Raw genomic sequence first — 6,479 nt, forward strand, 5'->3', positions numbered from 1 at the left:
CGGTCATTACCCAAATTCTCTTCTCGGTCCCTTGGACGAAGGTTCATTAGAATGGCCCATAGTGTGGCCCCGCCTAGGTCCATTAAAATGACACCAACCCGGAGACGACGGAGTCAATACGCTTAAATGTGCACACCCCCACAGTCTAGCCATACATGAGTGACGTAGAGACTCGGCGAATAGACTTCGCCTAAGTACGAATACAACCGTACGTATTTCAATGACGACCTTCGGTAATTATAGCCCGAGGTAAAAGACAACAAGGTCCTCGTAACTTCTTGAAACTAAGGTTTTATTCATTTTAAACATTAACTACTCTTGTTCCGACAATACGCTCACCTTTCCTACTCATACACCCTTCAACATGTAGTACATAAGTTCACATATCACGACAACAACCAACATGGCTTGATTACACTATCAAATTCTTTCCTATGCTTACCACGCAGTTTATTAACTCATTCACGTTCACAACACATAGTTCACATACACTACCTATACATATACATATATAACATTAACAAACCTATACTCATATATATCATATATATACGGTATATAATATAATATATATATCGATAGCATGTAATTGGTAATATAACATATAATATAGGTATACAAAAGGTATATGGTACATGATATAATGTATTTGGGTAATACATATATTTTACAACATAATATATATATGTGTTACGGTATATATATATATCATATATATAATATGTATTCTATACACATACATATATATTATACCACACACACACGTAATGTATATATATATATTACACACCCCCGTAACATATATATATGTATATCACACACACATGTAATATATACATAACACACACACACGTGATATATATATAATACACACATATGTAATATATATACATAACCCACACACACATAATATATATATAATACACACACACACGTACATAATATATATATACTACCCACACACACATAATATATATATAATACACACACACACACGTGATATATATATATAACACACACACACGTACACAACATATAAATATCACACACACATACACCATATATATATATATCACGTCACACACACATACACAATATATTTATATATACTACTAATTTATGTGTACAACATTTCCAATACACAAAATATTCACAAATTACATACAACTTCATGGATTGGAAATTAATTCACCAATTACCTACTTTGAGTAGCTATAATTCCAACTTGAGGGGTAACTTACCTCAATCTCACTACGAACACAAGAAATTCGAAGATTGAAGCTCGGGATTCAACCTTTGCTCTTAAAATCCTAACATAGAACACAATCATACAAATATGATTCAACAAAATTCTACCCAAAACTATGAACTAGGAGTAAAATATAACTTTTAACCGAATAAATATAAATTTTACCGAACAAATCGCGATCAAAGCTTGGAAACTTGCTCTCTCTCTCTCTCTCTCTCACGGCAATTAGGGATGAAGATGAATAAATGAAGTTAATCCTCATCTCATCACATTATATATATATATATATATACGAAATAATAATAATAATAATAATAATAATAATAATAATAATAATAATAATATAATATATGGATACTTATCCATCCAAATCTATATAATAATAATATTATAATATATGGATACTTATCCATAATTATATATAATAATAATAATAATAATAATATAATATATGGATACTTATCCATAATTATATATAATAATAATAATAATAATAATATAATATATGGATACTTATCCATAATTATATATAATAATAATATTACTAATAATAATAATAAAATATGGATGAATCTTATCTCATAAGCTTGGTACCAAAATATTAATATTAATATTTTGCACAAAATAATTCTTTGAGATAAAAATTTTACAATAGGTTAATTTCAAACAACATCTGGACCCCCTTTTAAAACAATAACTTGATTTGAAATACGTTGGTCCAGAGTTCGCGAAACAACCTTTGTTTTGAAAGGTACATAATTATAACGAAATATTCTTGACAATGTTTGGATTTAATAATAAATCCGAGATAATCTTAATAAAAAAGAAATTTTTGGGTTTAAAATTTTGGGGTATTACAACTGTCTCTACTACATCTCTTCAATGATTCTAGTTCCCCTTGATGGCCCAAAGAATGACCTAGGCCTAGGCTTCTCAGTCACTTTGGTGAAAACCCGCACTGGTGTTGTTTTCACGTTCATAGTTTCTTTCTTTTCTTGCTTTGGTAAAGGTTTGCCCCCTTTCTTGACTTCTTGCCTTGCGGGTGCTTTGGAGGAGCTAGGCATACTTGACATATTAAGCCCTCCGTTGTTTTCAATACTCAACTCCATGTCGTGAGCACGGCTGGATAGTTCCTCAAATGTCCTGGGCTTAATACCTTGCAGGATGTATGAGAGCTCGAAGTGCATGCCTTGAATACACATTTCAATTGCCGAGATTTCTGATACCCTTTCTTTGCAGTTGAGGCACAATTCCCTCCATCTCTCGATGTAAGCACCTGCGCGTTCACCCTTCCATTGGCGAGCGATGGTGAGCTCCAAGAAGCTAACAGTTCTTCTTGTGCTATAGAAGCGAGTCAAGAACTCACGCTCCATGTCACTCCAGCTGTCGATGCAACCATGCTCCAAGTCAGTGTACCAATCAAAGGCGGTGCCCTTCAAAGAGCGGACAAACTGCTTGACGAGGAAATCTCCATATGTCCCAGCGTCGTTGCATGTTTCCACAAAGTGGGCGATGTGCTATCTCGGGTTCCCTTTTCCATCGAACTGTTGAAATTTGGGAGGTTGGTAGCCCAGCGGCATCTTCATTTCTTCAATCCTTTGGGTGTAAGGGGATCGCTTGATGGAGTAGGATGCTTGCTGCCAGTAGTTGTACTTGAGGGAGTAGGACTCGCAGGGCCCTTGCTATTGGCAGTTTCCGTTGTAGCAGACGAACCCTTGTCGTATGCAGCGTTCCGTAACCTATTGGAGCCGCCTCCAAGTCTTCGAACAATGTTGCGGGCGATGCATTGGGTCTCGTCCAACTCCACCCCAGGTCCCTCGCTCGACTTCGAGTCAGTTCACCTTGTGCCTCGCACCTGTAGGAGCCGGCCACAGAAGATGATGCCTTAGATCCGGTAGCTTGAGCGTAAGTCTTTTTGGAGGAGGGATTTCTAGACGCCATTTTGATCCTTTGTNCGATCAAAGCTTGGAACTTGCTCTCTCTTTCTCTCTCTCTCTCTCTCTCTCTCTCGCTCACGAACTGCCGCGAAGAAAGAAAAGAAATGAAATGGGATCCTCATCTCATCACATTATATATATATATATATATACGAAATAATAATAATAATAATAATAATAATAATAATAATAATAATATATGGATACTTATCCATAATTATATATAATAATAATAATAATAATAATATAATATATGGATACTTATCCATAATTATATATAATAATAATATTACTAATAATAATAATAAAATATGGATGAATCTTATCTCATAAGCTTGGTACCAAAATATTAATATTAATATTTTGCACAAAATAATTCTTTGAGATAAAAATTTTACAATAGGTTAATTTCAAACAACATCTGGACCCCCTTTTAAAACAATAACTTGATTTGAAATACGTTGGTCCAGAGTTCGCGAAACAACCTTTGTTTTGAAAGGTACATAATTATAACGAAATATTCTTGACAATGTTTGGATTTAATAATAAATCCGAGATAATCTTAATAAAAAAGAAATTTTTGGGTTTAAAATTTTGGGGTATTACAACTGTCTCTACTACATCTCTTCAATGATTCTAGTTCCCCTTGATGGCCCAAAGAATGACCTAGGCCTAGGCTTCTCAGTCACTTTGGTGAAAACCCGCACTGGTGTTGTTTTCACGTTCATAGTTTCTTTCTTTTCTTGCTTTGGTAAAGGTTTGCCCCCTTTCTTGACTTCTTGCCTTGCGGGTGCTTTGGAGGAGCTAGGCATACTTGACATATTAAGCCCTCCGTTGTTTTCAATACTCAACTCCATGTCGTGAGCACGGCTGGATAGTTCCTCAAATGTCCTGGGCTTAATACCTTGCAGGATGTATGAGAGCTCGAAGTGCATGCCTTGAATACACATTTCAATTGCCGAGATTTCTGATACCCTTTCTTTGCAGTTGAGGCACAATTCCCTCCATCTCTCGATGTAAGCACCTGCGCGTTCACCCTTCCATTGGCGAGCGATGGTGAGCTCCAAGAAGCTAACAGTTCTTCTTGTGCTATAGAAGCGAGTCAAGAACTCACGCTCCATGTCACTCCAGCTGTCGATGCAACCATGCTCCAAGTCAGTGTACCAATCAAAGGCGGTGCCCTTCAAAGAGCGGACAAACTGCTTGACGAGGAAATCTCCATATGTCCCAGCGTCGTTGCATGTTTCCACAAAGTGGGCGATGTGCTATCTCGGGTTCCCTTTTCCATCGAACTGTTGAAATTTGGGAGGTTGGTAGCCCAGCGGCATCTTCATTTCTTCAATCCTTTGGGTGTAAGGGGATCGCTTGATGGAGTAGGATGCTTGCTGCCAGTAGTTGTACTTGAGGGAGTAGGACTCGCAGGGCCCTTGCTATTGGCAGTTTCCGTTGTAGCAGACGAACCCTTGTCGTATGCAGCGTTCCGTAACCTATTGGAGCCGCCTCCAAGTCTTCGAACAATGTTGCGGGCGATGCATTGGGTCTCGTCCAACTCCACCCCAGGTCCCTCGCTCGACTTCGAGTCAGTTCACCTTGTGCCTCGCACCTGTAGGAGCCGGCCACAGAAGATGATGCCTTAGATCCGGTAGCTTGAGCGTAAGTCTTTTTGGAGGAGGGATTTCTAGACGCCATTTTGATCCTTTGTAGGGCTTGGAAGTGAAGAGATGAGAGGCAGAGCTGTCCCACTGGGCGTGCCAAAATCTGTAAACACAAAAAATTCGAAATTGTATATATTCACAATATCGGGTTACAGTGTGTGTATAATTGAAGGTGCGGGTACAAATTCTCTGTATAGTCCTCTGATTCTTCAATGACGTGTTCTACTAAAGTGCCTCCGGGTTTCAAGTGGCGTAACCTCCGGGATTCAAACAGCGTAGCCTCCGGGATTCAATTGACGTAGCTTCCAGGATTCAAGTGGCGTAGCTTTCTGGGATTCAAGTGGCGTGGCCTTCCGGGATTCAAGTGGCGTGATCTTCAACAGGAACCGTCAAGCTTCAAGATCCTCAAAATACTTCAAGTCTTTAACTGCTTCAACGATGCCTTCAATGCCTTCAAAGCTCTCAAATCTTCAATCTTCAAGGTGTGTTTCTAATGGAAAATGAGGGGCTCTATTTATAGTGGAGTGTGTAACCAACTTCCCTCAACAAACTCCTTAAATAATTAATTAATTAATTAATTAAGGGAATGAACATTGCCACAATCATGTCCAGGTTCAAAACTCTATCATCTAATTCAAATTCAAATTAATTATAATTATTAAATTCAAATATAATAAAATTATATTTAAATTCTAATTATAATTATTATTAAATTCAAATAATGAATTGGGCTTGGACAATTAATTAATTCAATAACCCAACATCAATTTTAATTGGGCTAATCAACTTAATTTAATTATCATAGCCCGATTAATTAATTTGGTCCAATAATCCTATCTCAAACTGAGCCCAATAATAATTTAATCGGTCCATTTTTCGGGCTCAAATTTTCTGTGTCTACAACTACAAAGATTAAAAGCACTGTATGCGTTTATTTCAATGTATACAGAACGAAAAAAAAAAAACTATGTATAACTGCAAAACGTTAAGCTGCATCAATTTTTATCTTAACCTATATACATCCAATACGTATGTCACATGCTCAAAAACTTGACCATGTAACACTATGAATTACACCTGATAAGTCATACTTGCGTCTGCCCACGGCTCAAGATGCATATAATTGGAACGAAATGTGAATCATATTAACACAAGAGTTGTGTCAATGTTAATTACAACTCCCAATACTTAATCCTCTTGCACATAAACATGCATCACTATGTATTCCGACTGACAACCTTTTAGTGCATGATTTAAAAACATAAGGTAGTTATAATCACTCGCTGAGGTACGTCCATTTAAACAGTACTGATGATTTGGTACATCAATTTAATTTAAATACTGACTCAATACCTCGAATTACTTTTTTTAAAATCTATCAATCATTAGGTGCGTCAGTTTTTAACTTCAAGTGCATATAAACATTTGAGTCATTTCCTTTTACTGAATAACTGAAATTTACCTTTTACGGTGGTCATGGGTTGCTCAAATTGCTCCAATTGGACTAAATTTTGTTCTGACGCCATTGGTCAAACGTAAATTCCTCAATGGCGACCTGCAAAATAAACCGTACAAAACTCAAACAAACAGATACAAATCGCACAGCGTAACACAAAACGTACTGATATTTCGCTTGTT

Source organism: Ipomoea triloba, chromosome 1 (genome assembly GCF_003576645.1).
Source record: "Ipomoea triloba cultivar NCNSP0323 chromosome 1, ASM357664v1".
Classification (NCBI taxonomy): domain Eukaryota; kingdom Viridiplantae; phylum Streptophyta; class Magnoliopsida; order Solanales; family Convolvulaceae; genus Ipomoea; species Ipomoea triloba.